The sequence below is a fragment of the Lagenorhynchus albirostris genome, chromosome 4, assembly GCF_949774975.1.
Source record: "Lagenorhynchus albirostris chromosome 4, mLagAlb1.1, whole genome shotgun sequence".
Lineage (NCBI taxonomy): Eukaryota > Metazoa > Chordata > Mammalia > Artiodactyla > Delphinidae > Lagenorhynchus > Lagenorhynchus albirostris.
The window spans coordinates 23,882,429-23,901,937 of NC_083098.1; the positions used below are offsets into that span (position 1 = coordinate 23,882,429).

At 38.8% G+C, this 19,509-nt stretch overlaps 1 long non-coding RNA gene, 1 other non-coding gene and 1 pseudogene across 2 annotated transcripts in view; 1 reads left to right on the plus strand and 2 right to left on the minus strand.

Moving 5' to 3' along the window:
* Positions 1-19,509, minus strand: part of LOC132519689 (uncharacterized) — a 125,659-nt gene that overhangs the window by 58,208 nt on the left and 47,942 nt on the right. The gene's annotated exons all lie outside the window — the stretch shown is intronic.
* Positions 1,864-1,936, minus strand: TRNAV-CAC (transfer RNA valine (anticodon CAC)). The gene has a single exon. It is a non-coding gene; the product is annotated as a tRNA-Val (tRNA).
* Positions 3,638-3,760, plus strand: LOC132520172 (U2 spliceosomal RNA; annotated as a pseudogene).

Genomic DNA, 19,509 nt, shown 5'->3' on the forward strand with positions numbered 1-19,509 from the left:
TCAAATGGCCCAGCGTGGCAAAATGTATCAACGTTTGAATCTAGGGAGAGGGTAAATAAGTGTGTGCTGTCCTATTGTTTCAACTTTTCTATGGGATTGAAAATTCTTAAAATAGAAAATTGGAGAAGGGACTTCCCTGGTGGTGCAGTGGTTTAGAATCCACCTGCCAGTGCAGGGGACACAGGTTCGAGCCCTGGTCTGGGAAGATCCCACATGCCTTGGAGCAACTAGGCCCCTTCCCCACAACTACTGAGCCTGCCCTCTAGAGCCTGCGAGACACAACTACTGAAGCCCACATGCCACAACTACTGAGCCTGCCCACCTAGAGCCCGTGCTCCGCAGCAGAAGCCACCGCAATGAGAAGCCCACGCACCACAACAAAAAGTAGCCCCCGCTCGCTGCAACTAGAGAAAGCCCATGCACAGCAACGAAGACCCAACACAGCCAAAAATAAATTTAAAAAATAAAACAAAATTAAAAAAGAAAGTCGGAGAAGAAGGAAAATAAAACGGTGAAGTTGCAGATCTGGTGTCGACAATTTTATTTCATTATGTTAGATTCTCTGAGGAGAAAGAGAGGTGCTTTGGGGGAACCCACATTTGATTTAGATCTCTAAGGTTATATTTTTAAATTACCATTTCTGTGTCCTCAGTATTAGGCCAGGTAGGTTTGCAAGGAACAAAACATCTCCCTGACCACTAGCTATGCCTCCCAAATACACAGCATATATCCCAAGGGGGTCGACCTAGGAATAGGAGGAACTGGGGAGAAACCTCTTCACTGCTAGAAAGACACCCGAGGCTCAGGCCTCCATGAGGGCAGACCACCAGGGCTGTCATCACATAGAGGCAGGACACTGTGACTTCTGACCACTCTAAACGTCAAGCCTAACACCAGGGAGTGGTCCAAGCAGAGGATGCTCTAGCTCATTAGCGCTCAGGCCAAAATTACTTAACTTATCCAGACTATTTTAGATAGTGAATTTGATGGGTTGATGATGCTTGCATCCAGCCCTGGCTGAGTCAACCTTTCTGGCTTTTCAGACACTTAAGTAAATAGAGTAGGAATTGGCTCTTAAAATAATTCCCATGAGCAATTTGCCACAAGATTAATAGCATTCTGTCATGAATACAGGAGTTGGAGAAAACATACATATACCTATGTATTTATATATTTACATATGTATATAGTATACATATATATGCATATATACACACACATCTATATTATATTTTGCCTTTGCTAGCTTTATTTGACAATTACTTTTACTGTTTTTAAATTTTTTTTGTTTTCAGGTAACTAGTTCTTTCTTAATTATCTCATTAGTAAGAAGAGTCAGAAATATTGACCCTGTAGGGTGATGACATTTTGCATAGCGGTCATTGTTTTTTAATTCAGAAACAATTTTAAATTTTAATTACTTCTTTTTCTTACTTATCACTGTAATTTGAGGAAGTAATAAAAGCTTTAAGCATTATTTCTAGACTTATCTATAGCTAAGAAACTGGAAGGCTACGAAAAAAAATGATATGCCAAACAAAATTCTAGGGGCAGCTACACATCCAAAACAAACTTAAAAACTCAGATAATATTTGTCCACATGATAGGAAATGACTGAATTTGGAGACAAAGACAAAAGAGTATCTGACTCCTGTTTCATTAGCCGTCATATGTGTCCACCACCATATGATTTCTAGGCTTCATTATACATTTTGTTTTTCATCTGAAAAATGCAGCATTCTTAATTCTATTTATTATTATTTTTAATTTATTTATTTGGTTGCACCAGGTCTTAGTTGCAGCATGCGGGCTCCTTAGTTGTAGCATGTGAACTCTTAGTTTCGGCACACATGTGGGATCTAGTTCCCTGACCAGGGATCGAACCTGGGCCCCCTGCATTGTGAGTGTGGAGTCTTAACCACTGGACCACCAGGGAAGTCCTTAATTCTATTTAGTATTGATTTGAATTAAACTATGCAGGAACAACTCATAGACTATTTTTCTTGGGACCTGTAGTGTGTTATTTCAGGGGAACTCTCTGCTATGAGCCTGTTTCACAGAAAATGGACGATGTTAAGTATAACTAAAACAGAGACATGTTTCTAAGCATTTCAGAGGTATGAGTAGTATCATTAAGTAACACAGTCCTCTCTTCAAAACTGGTCTCACAAGCAGAAAGAGTAGCCTTTGAGTCATGAGCACCACACAGCAAGGCCCATTTCTATCACCGTATCTCCCATTCCATCTGTCTTTCAAAGCCCATGGCTGACAAGAGAGTAAGCTCTCACCAGGTACTTTCAGAGTGAGCTCTCATCTTGTTATAGCCTCCAGACTCTTCATAAATATAATTAACTTCATCTACAAAAAACAGTGAAACTTTAACTATTGCAAAACAGCCTTCCAGAACCCTAAGGTTTTCAAAATGGATTTGAACCTGGAAGTAACCCTGATCCCTCCATTCTTGCATACACACAAAATAATAATAATAAAACAACAGTAGTGATAATACCTGAGCATTGAGCAAAACAAAACAAAATAAAAACCAGAAACTTCCTCAATCTATACATATCACACCTGATATTCTGAATATGATTTATTCATTCATTCACTTGTTGATTGATTCAACAAATACTTATTTACCAACTATAACGAGTTCCATTCAAGGTGGGGGGGCGTGTGGGCATGGCAGTAAATAAGACAGACAAGGTTTATTTGGATGGTTGAACAGGAAAGGCCTTCAACCTAAGTCTTGGAATGATGAGGATGCTACGATCCAAGGACCAGCACCCCAGAGAGAGACAATTGGAGAGCTAGGGGTCCGAAGTAACAATAAACTTAGTGTGTTGATGGACAAAGGCTAAAGCATGGGAGCAAGCAAGAGAGTGGTAGGAGGTTAAGATCGGAGAAGTATTTAGTAGCCATAGGATGAAGTTTTATTTTTATTCTATGTGCGGTTGGATGTCACTGGAGGATTTTAAGCAGAAAAGTCACTAATACCTTATTTATGTTTTTAAAAGATTGTTCTTGCTGCTTTTAGAAGAATGGACTGTAGGAGGTAAGATAGAAGCAGAGTAGAGCTTGGACCAAACTTTTAAGGCATAAATGATGCATTCTGATTGCCTATAATATATATAAAAGACCACTATGTCAGCACAATGGATGAAGTAAATGGGAGAATCAAGGGAAACTAGAAAAAGCAAGGAGAGAAGATGAGGGAAGAAATTGGGAAAGATCTGAACCTAGGAATGGGCACTGTGTAATGAGCAGAGACAGAAGACCCTAAATAGGACTTCCATGAGCCTGGGACACCTTGTTATAGAAAAGTAAGGAAATGCCAGAAAGTATGATGATGCTCCAAACTAATGAGGGCATGTCAAAAGGTTGTAGGAGTCTGCATGAAGGGGCAACCACTGGCAGTATTCTAGGCCATGCATTCATCAGAACGAATACTGAATGAAGTGGATATTACATGTTGAAGAAAAAGGATCCATGAAGGTCATACTGACACTGATAAAAATTCTTTACAAAGCCCAAGTGGAGGAGGAGTTATACTCTACAGAAAAAAAAGTGCCAACTACTAAATGCAAAGGCATGATGTAAGTAGAAAATCCCCATTTTTACAATCACTACAGTAATAACTGATTCAGCAAGAACCAAAAATGGGTGGCTAAGATCAAAAGTAGTATCTGTTCTTATCAGTTTAATATCTGATATGTCCTCTATCCAAGGACAATATATTATGAGAAAGGAATGAAGTACTGATACATGCTACATCATGAATGAACCTTGAAAACATTATGCTAAGTGAAAGAAGCCAGCCACAGACAGCCACGTACTGTATGGTTTTATTTATGTGAAATGTCCAGAAGAGGCAAATCCATTGATAGAAAGTAGGTTAGTGGTTGCTAGGGGCTGGATGGGTTAGGCGGAAATGGTGAGTGGCTGCTAAGTGGTCCAGGGCTTCTTTTTGGGATGATAAAATGTTATAAAATTGATTTTGGTGATGGTTGCACAACTGTGAATATACTAGAAACTAATGAATTGTATAATTTAAATGGATGAATTTTATAGTATGTGAAATATATCTCAATAAAGCTGTTTTTTAAAAACAAAAAAAGTAAAGTAAAAAATAAAGTAAATAAAAGGAGCTAAAACTCAAAAAAAAAAAAAAAGAAAGGTGAGAGGGTTCTGCTTGTGCTTGGGATGTAAAAAGCTGCTAGATAAGGTTGCTCCCATTCTAACAACAAGAAAAAATTGTATAATCAGTAAAATGATAACTTTTCTAGAACTCACCAGAGAGATGAGGTCACAGGACAACCAAGTAAATTGAATTCTACAGAGTGACAATCCCCTCTGCAGAGAAGTGGGACTTTTGCCTTTGAGAGGGCATGAGTAGAAGAGGTCATTGCCATAAAGGTGGCTAAGAAGAAATCAGCTAATATTGCTTAATAAATTCTTAAAATCAGTACAGGCTGATGAATCAGTTTAGAATAACTGGGAGTCCCTGACACAAAGAGAATCTGCACTCACTTGCAAGTTCTTTTCTACTAGGTCAAAACTAAGCATAGGGCAGAAGACTCGAGAAAGTCCCTGCTGATGTGCAATGGTAATTGACTGATGCGGGAGGAAAAATGCATAAAAGACTGCCTGCTTCCCTAGATCCTTCTTTCTTTGGAGCAAAAGCTTTTTACCACTTGTTAGGGGCAGCAAAACTTTATGAAATATCTACTGCTTGAAGGAAGGGTAGAAATAAAAGCCCTCTGCATCTGGGGAAAGCACAGGAATACCTCTTGGGCTCAGATTCCTATACTGATATAAATTAGAAGTCTGCTACCACTGGAGAAAGGGTAAGACCACCATAAATACAATGCAGAGTTTGGCTACCATGGGGGAATATGGGCAGAATTGCAGAGAAAGTTCCACCCTCTGAGTTCCAGGGTCACAGGCTTGCCTAAGACTACGGCTGGATCAGGATAACTGATAACCCCCTTTGTCCCCACCACTACTACCAGGAGCCTACCATTAGTAACTATCAACAACAGTCTTCCACTGAAAAAAAAGAGACTTCCTCTTCAGTGCAAATGTTAAGGGACTACTGGAAGCTATGGGTAGAGCAGGAACACTGCCAGGTCACACGCTAAGCACAAGGTAACCATAACCCACTGCTGGTTGAATTTCAATCTTGTATCGCACTGAAGATAACAACAACAACAACAAAATCCAAGTTTAGTTCAACCTGTGACTAGATGGACCCAGTGCCCCACACTAATGGCCTGACTGAAGAAGCAGCATGCCTATTTCCAGACATAAGGACTATACATGTCTCAGTGTCTACAGTTCTTCAATACATAATGTCTGACATTCAATCAAATATTTGAGTCACACAGAAAGACAAGGGAAGAACCTACCCATTGTCAAGAGATTAGGGAATCAACAGAAGCAGACTCAGAGATGACCCAGATGTTGGAGCCCTTAGTCAGGGATGTCAAAATAACTAGAATTAATATGTTAAAGGACTGAGTGGAAAAGGTCTATAACATGCATGAATATTTGGGGGAATTTTAGCAGAGAAGTAGAAAATATAGAGTCCAGCGGAAATGCTAGAAATTTTAAAAAGTAATAGAGATGAAAAAATCTTTTGACTGACTTGTTAGCAGAATCAATACAACTAAAGAAAGATTTAGCAAACATAAAGATAGGCCAACAGAAATTATACAAACTGAAACACAAATAGAAAAAAAAGAGTGAAAAAAATATAATGAGCATCCAAGAGCTGTGGGACAGAATCAGTCTAACATATATGTAACTAGTCCCAGAAGGAAGAGAAAAGGAATTCTCCGGTGGTCCAGTGGTTAGGACTCCATTCTTCCACCGCAGGGGGCACAGGTTTCATCCCTGGTTGGGGAACTAAGCTCCCACAAGCCACATGACGTGGCCAAAAAAAATAAAAAAGAAGAAGGAAGAGAACAGAGTAATGATGATAATAATAACAATGATGATGATAGCTAACCTCCAAGAATCCCAAGCAGGATAAATACCAACACCACACACACACTTAGATATATCATAAACAAACTGCTGAAAACTGAAAAGCAAGAAAACACTGAAGGCAAGAAGGGAAAAAAGGAAACATTACATAAAGAAGAACAAAAATAAGAATTATAGCAGACTATCAGAAACTACACAAAGCCAGAACAATGAAGCAATGTCTTTAAAGTACTAAAAGAAAACAACCTGTCAACCCAGAATTTTATAACCAGTGAAAATATATTTCAAAAATGAAAGAAAAATAGAGACTTCTTTCAGACAATAAAAGCTGAGATAATTCACTGCCAGCAGAACTGAACCACAAGAAATGTTAAAGAACATTCTTCAGGAAGAAGATATATGATATTAGGTGGTAGTTTTTAAACCTACACAAATCAATAAAAAGCACCAAAAAAATTTTAAAATGGTCAATATAAAGAGACTTTATCTTATTTGTAAGCTCTTTTTAAAAAAGAAAAAAACCTGACTATCTAAAGCAAAAATGATGATGTACTGTGCATTTTATAACATGTAGAATTAAAATGTATGACCAACATCCTACCAAAAGTGGGAGGAAAGAATTTGAAGTATAAGAATGAAATAATGCCTTTTGCAGCAACATGGATGTACCTGGAGATTATCATACTAAGTGTAGTAAGTCAGAGAAAGACAAATACCTTATGATACCACTCATATGTGAAATCTAATTTTTTTAAAAAAATGATACAAATGAACTTATTTACAAAACAGAAACAGACTTACAGATATCGAAAACAAACGTATAGTTACCAAAGGGGAAATGTGGAGGGGAGGCATAAATCAGGAGCTTGGTATTAACACACACACACCACTATATATAAGACAGATAACCAACAAGGACCTACTGTATACCACAGGGAACTCTACTCAATATTCTGTTATAACCTATATGAGAAAAGAATCTGAAAAAGAATGAAAAAAAAATATATATATGTATATAACCGAATCACTTTTCTGTACACCTGAAACTAACACAACATTGTAAACCAACTGTACTCCAATAAAAATTTTTTTAAAAAATTGATTCTAAAAGAAAAAAATTTTTTGAAGCATAGCACTGTAAGATTATTACACTATACAGGAAGTAATATAATCTTACTTGAAGGTAAACTGCGAAAAGTTAAAGATGGATATTGTAAAGCCTAGAGCAACCACTAAAAAAATTAAAGAGATGCAACTAATAACACAAATGGTAGTAATAAAATGAAATCAGAAATATGTGACACAATCCAAAAGAAGGTGGTAAAAGAGGGGAAAGAGAACAAGGAACTGATGGAAAACAGTAGCAAGATGTTAGATTTAAATTCAATCATACTACTAGCTACATTAAATATAAATAATCTAAACAACACAGAAGTCAGAGATCGACAGATTGAACAAGCAGCAAGATCCAACTGTAGGTTGTCTATTTCTTCAAATAAAAAAAAACGCAAGGCAACTATGAAAATATGTGCATGGAAAAAGAAACTCTTTAAGAGGAATAAACATATTTCAAAGTGAATAAATAGGCCTTCTAAAAATTAAGAATATAAGATTTTTTTTTTTGATGTGGACCATTTTTAAAGTCTTTATTGAATTTGTTACAATATTGCTTCTGTTTTATGTTTTGGCTTTTTGGCCAAGAAGCATGTAGGATTCCAGCTCCCCAGCCAGGGATCAAACCCGCACCACCTGCATTGGAAGCCTACGTCTCAACCACTGGACCACCAGGGAAGTTCCAAGAATACAATATTCTTTAGAAAACAAAATGGATAGATTTTAACATATAATCAAAAAGAGAATTAGTGAACAGGAAGAGATTGGAAAAATTATTCAGGAGTCATCATAAAGAAACAGGATAGCTGTGAAAGTGAATTTATGAGAAGTTATAAGAATAGAGTGAGAAAGACTAACATAAATCTAAGTTGATTTCCAGAAAGAGATAAGAGAGAGAATTTGGCAGAGAAAATATTTGATGACAGAACAGTTAAAATTTTCTTAAAATGCAGCACTCAGAGATTCAAGAAGTCTTACAAATCCAAGCAGCATAAATCAAAAGAAATCGACAACCAGATGCTTCACAGTAAAACTGCAGAAAACTAAAGTCAGAGAGGATTTTAATAGTGGTCAGAGGACTGAAAAATTAGACAGACACCTAACTGTTCATCTTTCAAAAAAAAGCCAGGGGCTTCCCTGGTGGCGCAGTGGTTAAGAATCCGCCTGCCAATGCAGGGTATACGGGTTTGAACCCTGCTCCAGGAAGATCCCACATGCCGTGGAGCAGCCAAGCCCGAGCGCCACAACTACTGAGCCTGTGCGTCTGGAGCCCACGAGCCATGACTACTGAGCCCGAGTGCCACAACTACTGAAGCCCGTGTTTGTGCTCTGCAGCAAGAGAAGCCACCGCAATCAGAAGCCTGCGCACCGCAATGAAGAGTAGCCCCTGCTTGCCACAACTAGAGAAAAGTCCACGTGTGGCAACAAAGACCCAACACAGCCAGAAATAAAAATAAGTAAATAAATTTATTTTTTTAAAAAAGCCAGATGACAGTGAAATAATAGTCAAAGTACTGAAGAACCAATGTCTCCAAAAATTCTTCGGTTAATATATTTAACAGTGAAATGTTGTAAATATTTTCTTTCAGATTGGGAATTGAGATAAGGGTGCTCGTTTTCACCACTTGTGTTCAATATTATGCTGAAAATTCTAGTCAGTGCAGTAATTCAAGAGGAAAAGTAAAAGCATAGAGTTTCAAAGGGAGAAACAAAACTATCATTATTACAGATGGCATGGATGTACACACAGAAAATGCAAAAGAATCTATGGGTAAATTATTAAAATTAACGAGAGCTTAGCAGTGCAGCTGAATATACAGTTAACATACAAAAATGAGTTGCATTTTCATAAACCTGCAACAAATAGATAAAATGAACTTTTAAAAATGTCATTTCCAGTAATATTTTGAAAATGTACCTAAGATAAATCTAACAGAAGATGTGGAAAACTTTTATGGAGAAAGCCATAAACATTTTACTACATATTAAAGATGGCCTAAATAAACTGAAATGTACATGATATTCCTGGGTTAGAGGAGTTATTATTGTGAAAGTGTCAATTCTTGAGAAAGAAGAAGGTAGGGAATTGTCCTACCAATTATCAAGTTTACTGTAAAGTTATTGTAATTAAGACAATGTGGTTTGGGCACAGGAATAGACAAACTGTGGAAGAGAATGGAGACATAGACAATCATTTGATAAATGATAGAGTCGCTATTGCAGTTTAGTGCAGAGTGATTGTGCAGTTCAATGTTCCACTAAACCAGTTTCAAGTGGAGAACAGATCTAAATGTGAAAGGTAAAAAATAAAGCTTTAAGAATATCACAAAGGAGAATATCTCTGTGACCTTGAGGGTATTAAAGGATTTTTAAAAAGATTTTCTTTAATGAACAATTTTAAAGGAAAAGTTAATAAATCCAGTTACACTGAAATTAAGAATTCCTCAAACGCTATCATGAAAGGGAGTAAAAAAAACAAACTGTAAAGAGGTATTTGCAACACATATTAGCACAAAAGACTAGCATTCAGAATATACTAAGAACACTACTGAATTGATAAAATAAAATGAGAAAAAAACAAGATAAAGCTGAGCAAAGATAGATAGGTAGATAGATAGATGATAGATATTACTAAAGAAGAAACTCAAATGACAAAAACATTAAAAGTAATTAACTTCAGGCTTCCCTGGTGGCACAGTGGTTGAGAGTCCACCTGCCGATGCAGGGGACACGGGTTCGTGCCCCGGTCCGGGAGGATCCCACATGCCGCGGAGCGGCTGGGTCCGTGAGCCATGGCCGCTGAGCCTGCGTGTCCGGAGCCTGTGCTCCGCGACGGGAGAGGCCACAACAGTGAGAGGCCCGTGTACCGCAAAAATAAAAAAAAACCTTCATTAGTAATTAGAGAAATGAAAATCATAATAAGATACCATTAAACACCCACCTGTTTTGCAAAATTTAAGAGCTGTGGCAATATAAAGTGTAGAAGTGAATCAGTGAGAATTCTTATATACTTTGTTGGAGGTATAAATGGGAATGACTGCTTTGGAAAACAATGTTTCATCACTATTAAACTTGTACATACACTGCAATTTCAGTAATTACTCTCCAACATATATATCCTTGATCAACTCATGTTCGTGAGCACCTGGGTACAAATATAAGAATAATCAAAGCAGATTGTTCTCACTAGCTCCAAACTTAAAACAACCCAAAAGTATATAAACCACAGAACGGTAAATAAAACATGAATACAACCAATGAAAATGAAGGAACTACATCGACACGATTGAATAGCAAAATTATAATGTAGAATAAAAGAAGCAAGTCACAGAAGTATACATACACTATGGTTTCATTGATAGAAAATACAAAAACAGGCAAGACTAAAAAATATTATTTAAGCATGCACACATGGGTGGCAAAGATATTTTTTAAAAAGTGAATAATAGACATAAAATTCAGAGGAATTTTTTTCTTTGCAGAGAAAAGAAAGGAACAGAATTGGGGAGAGGCCTAGAGAAAAATTCTAATATACTCTTAATGTTCTAATTTATAACTTGGTTGACATGTGAAAGGGTGTTTTATTATTAAAAATGTACATATGTATTTTAAATGCTCTTAGGTTTATATGAAAGATTTCAGAAGAAAAAAGGAAAAACAAGTTTAAAAAAATAATGAACCTTTACTTCCAGCCAAGATGGAGTAACAGAGACAAGACACTCTACTGCCTGAAACAATGGACCAAAAAATGGACAAAATATATGAAACAATGGTTTCAAAACACTGAACACCAGGCATTGAAGGAATTTGATCCCTGAGAGGGGAGCCCTACAACTAGCCCAGCTTACTGCTTTGAGAGAATTTCTAGCTGGAGAAATAGAGGGGGGACTCAAGCAGAGCCCAGGAGACTCCCTGAGTTGAGATGTAAGAAAGTCCTGAGAGACAAAAGTGGCCAGGGTTCACAGGACCAAATACCAGAGAGAGGACAGCTGCATGGAGAGAGAACTCCAGAGATCTGCAGAGTCCCCTTTGAGAATTCAGTAGAATTCTGATGAATGCATGCAAGTGAGGAAACCACCCAAGTATGGGCAAAGTACCACCTAAAAGGATCAAACGGTATAACACTGAGTGTGGGAAAATTTACACCCCGTAGGATATGTATTGAGGCTCCCCTACGCTAGGCAAGTTAACAAGTATATCTTAGCTTCACAAAAACCTGTGAGATAGATAATACACTCATTTTACAGAAAAGGAAGCTGAGGTTCCAGAAGGGAACAGCTTTTGCAGGATTACAGAACTAGTAAATGTCAGTGCCTCGATCCAAGATTAAGGCTTCTGACCAAAAAACACATGTCTTTTTGCAGTTTGCTGTGCTCTCTCTCCTTGCACCATGGTCTGTGGTTGACAAAATTCAGAATTATCTTTCCTTTATCTTACCTACTGGAAATCTCTCTTCCTTCAGTAATTACTTGGAACTGGCACTCAACACTAACAATGTACGTACTCAACATTTTTCATAAATGCTGCAGTTTTTCTTCACCCTTTCAAGGTCAACTTTCTTTAGAGAAGGGTTACAGTTTTATTCAAATTATTTAAAAAACGAATTGAGTACCTTCAGGGCACCAGAACAAACTTTGTAAAAACATTTACACAGAGTCTTAAATATTGGGGTTTTGGAAATGATTTTTTTCTACAAAACCCTTTCTGTCTTTAAGAATGTGAGTTAAATCCAGAGGCTTTAATTAAGTCATCCCTAAAGGCAGCATCACATCACATCTTGCAAGGTTTGGTGGAATGGATGAATGAAATCCCTAATTGAAGAATCATGGAGTTGGGGATAGTGTGGGCCATCTCAAATGGAGCAATACTGTGAATACAAAATGTCACCTGCCACATCAGTAAACAAAGGCTGTGGCAGCCATCAAGCCATCACATTACAGCTGCCCAGATGATGAGCCCTGAGGGAACTCAGGATGAAATAACATAGGATACTGGCCCCAGATAGGTGAGGTGCATATCAAAGGACTGATGGCAGTGAGCCCAAGTTTTGCATCTTCCCATACAAAGAAAAGCACTGAATTCCCTACCTTGATATATCTGGTTTTCTTTAATTGACAGTAATCTTTTGATTCCAACTACCTGGTCTTTTGCTGCAAAAACTCTTATATATCCTGGCTCCCCCCTTGCCTCTTCGGAACAGTCTCTCAGAATTACCTGAGATGCTGTGTCCCAGGCTTAAGTCCTGAGTTTTGTCTGCCAAGTAAAACATGACTCTCAACTTTTAGGTCGTGCATTTTTTTTCAGTCAACAATACCTAAGGGGTATCCTTAATTTGGATCACTGAATCCTGAAACTAGACCCCAAATTTCACATTTTTGTTTGTGCAGTTTTCCAGGGGGACTCTAACAGCTTTCTTCAGATTCCCAGTGGAGTCTATGATCCAGTTAAGATCAACTTTTACTCAATACTAGTCGTTCTCAAAGTGTGGTCCCTGGACCAGCAGCAACAGCATCACCTGGGATCTTGTTAAAACTGCAAGTGCCCGAGCTTCACCTGGACCTGCTGAATCAGAAACTCGGAGGGTGGGGCCCAGTGATGCATGTTTTCAGGATCCCTCCAGGCAACTCTGATGCGTGCTCAAGTTCAAGTTTAAGAACACAACTCTCTACTTCCCTTGGACTGGCCTCTGTTCTCATCCAGCTGAAAAGGCTTCCCTTATCTCCTCAGAGACCTCCCTTTTTTTTGACCTTGTTCAAGCTCATCTCTAATTCTACTGAATGGCGGAAGTTTTCCAAGCCTGGAGGAACTAAATTCAATTTCTCCCATCATCTGGAAAAAGTCACCTCCCCCAACTCCCACCCTAACACAGGATATTCACATTGTTTCTTAAAAGAAAAATAAATAAATACAGAAACCCAGAATCAAAACTTCAAACCAACCACAAAAAGTACTTGGTGTGTGTTTGGATAATATGTGCATAAATATGTGACATGTTTATTTTATTGTTGTAGAGCTTAAACTTCCGGACTAAAGGAACTATCACTTATATATACTCTTGGGCAACAGAGGAGCTAAAGCATTTTTTAAACACTGGGAAATAGCAAAAATATCCCCAAATCATGATTCTGTCTGATAATCTGCTATAAACTCACAGGGCTAGGTTTAATCGGTATCCCTGGAATTGCCTGCATTTAAAATGTTCATCAAAGGTTGTGTCCCCGTGGTGCTCTAGCTACTGCATGGAATATATGACAACTCTGACCCCTCTTCCCATGGTCGCCTCCCTGTGGCATTCTGTGCATCTGGCTTAGCTTTCCTGGGAAGAAAAACTGAAAACTTTCTTGGTCCTGAGCCATGCTCTCATCTGGGATAAAGATTAAGAAAGAGGAAGGGAGCTTTTGCTCAGATTATAAATGCCAGATGCTGCCAAATTAATGGTCCAACACAGCCACGTGGAGCTTACTTCAAACTTTTGGTTCTCAAACCTCCTCTCTAAAGAATGTGCTGGAAACTGTCAGGAATCACGGAGGAGTGGCCCCCTGCATTCATGAACACTCACTCTAAGATTGCCACCGATAGAGTAAAGGGAAATCCTCAGACCTTATTGTGGTTTATCAGCTTTTATGTAGCTCAGAGTTTCCCAGATTGGACTTCCATACCCCAGGGAACCATGAGAATTGTTAAAGAGGTCACCATGGTGGCTTCAAGCCAAGAGGACATATACCACCATTGACGAAAGGCATTTTGCCTGAGACTTAGTATTGACTGATAGGAAACCACTCAGTCATTATAAATGAAAGAGCTCTTTGATCGTTTTCCTTGCAAAAACTGAGGAAGAGTAAATGGGTCAAAGTTAATGTGTATAAAGAAAGTAGCAAAAAGAAATGCGAGTGATAACAAAATAAAAAGGAGAGAAAAAATAGTCCGAGAAGAGAATGTAGAGAGATTGATTAAGCAGTGAAGAAAGGAAAACAGTGCAACAGAACCAACTGTTTCTAAGCGAATATTTTTAATTACAGTAATAACTTTGAGCAAACCTCCAGGGAAGAAATAGTTATGAAGGGGTCTAAATAAGATTTATCGGATCAGTATTACTGAATTTTTCTTTTGCCTTAAGCTCAAATATGTTTTGGCCAGCACTGTTCCTGAGCCTGTCTTCAGGTAAATTTTTTTTTTGTTTTTTTGCAGTACGCGGGCCTCTCACTGTTGTGGCCTCTCCCGTTGCGGAGCACAGGCTCCGGACGCGCAGGCTCAGCGGCCATGGCTCACGGGCCCAGCCGCTCCGCGGCATATGGGATCTTCCCGGACCAGGGCACGAACCCGCGTCCCCTGCATCGGCAGGCGGACTCTCAACCACTGCGCCGCCAGGGAAGCCCTAGGTAAAATTTTGAAATTTTTTTCAGTTGGATTTTGTTCAAATGGATTTTAATTTTTTTTAATACTGCATTAAAATATCATTTATCTTGATGACTAAGTTTTTTTGGCACCCCTTAAATTTTTCCCCCAAGGCGAGTGCCCTATTTGTCTTACCCTAATGCTGGCCCCATAGGGCATACCGTTCTTCAGATTTTGATTGGGTACTGTCAGAAGAGATAGAGAAACAAGGGTACTTCTTTCAAGTGGAAAGTCTACTTAAGTGTCTGGGTTCAGCCGAATGTAGACTTTGAGGCTGGAAGTTCTCTTGGGAAGATATTTTCACAAATTATGGGGTTGGAGAAATGCTTGTACCTTGAATTAGATGTGAAGACTTATTCTGAATAAAGTTTCTTCCATTTACATCATCTAGCAAAAGCCAGGCAAACACTCTTCTCATAGTTATCTCTTGCTCTGTCACAAACATAAGGCACTAAAAGTGAAACCAAACACTTGTCCTGCCAAGTCTGATGAGAAAGGCAAACCAGAAACATAGCAACTCCCAGGTTTAAACTGCAGTGTGAACCTGACAAGATTCTCCCTGGAGTAATTTAAGAAGGTTCAAGAAACACATGCTTTGAATGTTTATCTGTTCATGTGGGAAAGGATATATAGATCTGGGTTCATACATATTAAGTCTGGAACTGTAGACTCCATCAGGAGACCACAGAAATGCATTTGGATGAAGAAAATCCTTGTAGAATGAAAGTAAAGTAACTGACTTGAGAAAATCGGATCTCATGCTACCTTTAAAGAAAACTACAATGGTATGTTCATATTGCAAAGGTGGGTGACTGTGAATTTTGGTACATGCAGTTAACAATAATAGTTTTTATTATCTTGTTATCATTTGTGAAGGGAGAGCAGAGTATTAGGCATTTTACTTATGTTGTTATTTTTATACTCATAATAATCATGAATGGGAGACTGTACTATCTGTATTTTCCATGTGAGGAAACTGAAGCTTAGAAAAGTGATCTGCCCACAGCCAAACCAAGCCGTTTGTGAGTTGTGGGTGGAGCCAGATTTTTAACCTGAGTATCTAATTCCAAAGTCACCGCGTTTCCCTCTAAACCAGGGGTATACAGACTACAGAACACATGCCAAGTCTGCTGTGCCACCTCAGTCTGCAAACTAAGAATGGTTTTTATATCTTTAAATGGTTGACAAAAATCAAAAGAAGAATGTTATTTTGTAAAATGTGAAAATTACATGAAATTCAAATTTCGGTGTCCATAAGTAAGATTTTATTGGAACACTGCCACACCCATGCATCTCCTTGCTATCTGTGCTGCATTCACACTACAACGGCAGAGTTAGGTAGTTGCTACAGAGCCTGTACAGCCTACAGCCTAAAATATTTACTATCGGGTCCTTTAAGATGACGTTATCCTAAGTTGGTAGTAACATTTTTTTTAAAGGTCATTTTTTTTAAATCCCAGCAAAAAAATTAAATAACCCAATCGAAAAATGGGCGGAAGAACTAAATAGACATTTCTTCAAAGAGGACATACAGATAGCCAACAGGCACATGAAAAGGTGCTCAACATCGCTAGTTATTGGAGAAATGAAAATCGAAACTACAATGAGATACCACCTTGCACCCGTTGGAATGATCATCATTAAAAAGTCTACAAATAACAAATGCTGGAGAGGGTGGAGAAAAGGGAATTCTCCTACACTGTTGGTGATGTAAGTTGGTACAGCCACTATGGAAAACAGTATGGATGTTCCTCAAAAAAATAAAAATAGAATTACCATACGAGCCAGCAATCCCACTCCTGGGCATATATCTGGACAGAACACGAATTCAAAAAGATACATGCAACCCTATGTTCATAGCAGCACTATTCTCAATAGCCAAGACATGGAAACAACCTAAATGTCCATCAGCAGATGAATGGATAAAGAAGATGTGGTGTATTTACACACACACACACACACACACAATGGAATACTACTCAGCCATAAAAAAGAATGAAATAATGCCATTTGCAGCAACATGGATGCAACTAGAGATTATCATACTTAGTGAAGTAAGTCAGAAAGAGAAAGACAAACACCATAAGATATCACATAGGTGGAATCTAAAATATAACACAAATGAACTTATCTACGAAACAGAAACAGACTCACAGACATAGAGAACAGACTTGTGGTTGTCAAGGGGGAGGGGGGTGGGAGAAGGATGGAATGGGAGTTTGGGATTAGCAGATGCAAACTATTATATATAGGATGGATAAACAACAAGGTCCTACTGCATAGCACAGGGAACTATATTCAATATACTGTGATAAACCATAATGGAAAAGAATATTTTTTAAAAAGTATGTATATATGTGTGTGTGTGTGTGTGTGTGTGTGTGTAACTGAATCACTTTGCTGTACAGCAGAAATTGACACAACATTTAAATCAACTGTACTTCAATAAAAAAAAAAAAATCCCAGCATTAGCAGGTTTTTTTCCCACTATAGATATAACCAGTACTCCTGAACCACATCTCTGCTCTGCTCCTACAAGAGTTAAACCTCCCTGCTCACACCTCCAGCCTACAAGGGAAAGCTCGTTCCTACCATAACATTCTACCAATCAGATCAAGTTACTTTCTTCTTTAATTTAATTCCCATCTACACGGAATAGAACAATCTAAACAAGCATAGATGTGACTGCTGGTTTCTTGATAAGTCATGAATTTTTGCCAATCCCATGGCTGATTACAGGAATTACAACGAAGCCAAGAGAGATCACATTTAAGTAGCAGCAAGAGAATATTTTTTCAAGCTGTATAATTCTACGAATAAAGAATAACAAAATTATGGCAAGGTAAACACCACCACACCACAATGCAAACACGACGAAGATACTACAGCAAAATTCTCTGTCTACATATCTAGTTTTTAAGGCCTTCTTCCAAAGGATTCCTGCTGCCTACATTTCCTCTGACATCACTCTGCTGACTTGGCATCCCAGACATCATTGTGCAAAATGTTCTGGGAATCGAACAGTCAGTTTTCAGCATCCTAGATCTAGCCCCTGAGCGTTATTCATAATGCTAGTGTCATCGCCAGGAGCCAATTGTACGCCCATAATCCCCTTCAAACAGTGGGAGGAAGAAAAGTAAAGAAATGTCAGTCCCAGGCACATCAAAGGTAAAGCTAAGAGGGATGCTGTAGTTCACAACAATGATGGGTAGGAAGACTGTTTCTCTTGCTCTTGTCCTGACTCAGAGAAGCTTCCATGGGTTCTCCATGAGTGCTTTCCAGTGGTGCCCTCCAGCTCACAATTTTTTTTTTAATGACTCTTGCCATCCACTAAAGGAATTCATTGAACAGTAATGAAGTATTATTAACAGGGCTGATAGAATGCTCTTCCTTGGCTAATGAAATACAGGTTTGTAGACCAATATAAATTTTCTTAGGTAGAAATTCTATTTCTTTGCCTGATCGTCAGTGGTTTAAGTTTTCCCCCCTCATCTTCAGCCTTCGTTAAATCATCTTTTCATAGGGAAAATATTCTCAGCGACCTAAGCACACAACCAACTTTCCATGAAAATGAAGTCCATTTCTCCATTCCCCCCACTCCCAGATTTCTGACACGTTTAATATTTTCTAGAGTCTGCCAAAGTCCAGGGAGTGCCAAAAATACCTCATGCACCAATCTGGTTTTCAGAACGACCTGATATGACGCAGTTGAATTTTGACAGGCTAGCAGAAAGGAAATGACTTAAATCAGAAGCAGGCTTGGTTTAAAACTGTCTTGTCTGGTTGTTTTCTTTTTTTCCTAGATGGTTCCAGAAAAAATAAATACGATTCTTGTGAGCGCCTACTTTGGAAATTGTTTTTTCCCTTCTTTGTCATTCTTTGTGTGAATCTCAATGGACCGCTGAAGAGAATTTTCCAGGAGCAAAGGAAACAGAAGAGCCAATGAAAAGACTCAGTTTGCTCTTACTAACCTAACTCTTTTTCACTTGTGGGTGAGCTGTTGAGTCAGCCAGTAATAGGATCATTGTTAAAGACTTACCGGGTTCCTAGACCTCAGGAAAATAATCTCCTTTAGTCTAGAACAAAGACCAGTTTGCAAAGTTCTCTTTAGGACTCTTGAGAACTAAGCCAAAAATAACTTAGATAACTAAGTGGTTCTGGACCAAACCTTTAAAATTTAAAGTACTTAGGAAGGGCTTCCCTGGCAGCGCAGTGGTTAAGAACCCACCTGCCAATGCAGGGGACACGGGTTTGAGCCCTGGTCCGGGAAGATCCCACATGCTGCGGAGCAACTAAGCCCATGCACCACAACTACTGAGCCTGCGCTCTAGAGCCCTCGAGCCACAACTACTGAGCCCACGTGCCACAACTACTGAAGCCCGCTCACGTAGAACCTGTGCTCGGCAACAAGAGAAGCCACCACAATGAGAAGACCGCGCACCACAATGAAGAGCCCCTGCTCGTGGCAACTAGAGGAAGCCCGTGCGCAGCAACGAAGACACAACGCAGCCAAAAATAAATAATTTATTAATTTAAAAAAATAAAGTACTTAGGAAGAAAAACAAGCTTTAAAAAAAAGACAAATCCCAAGGAGAGCAAAGATAACCCTTTAAAATGTGGGAAGGAGCTGAGTCAGACCCTGTCAGCAAGCTTCACTGAGGCCTGGGGACTTGTAGCAACACGATTTTTTTTTTTTTTAAACTTACACAGCAACTTTGATCCAAGGATCTCAAAGTCTTCTACAAAAGTCAGATCTCCTAATGTTCCATTCAAGGCGGGGGTGATTCGAGGGGGTTGTTTCCCTAAAGCGGGTTTCTCCTCCTTGGCACTACTGACATTTTGAACTGGATAATTCTTTGTTGTGGGCCCACCCTGTGCTATCTGGGACGTTTAGCAGCCTCCCTGACCTCTACCCACTAGATGCCAGTAGCACCACCATCCCTTCCCCTGCTGGTGACAACCAAATATGTCTCCGGTCCTTGCCATGTGGTCCTTTGGGGGACAAAATGGCCC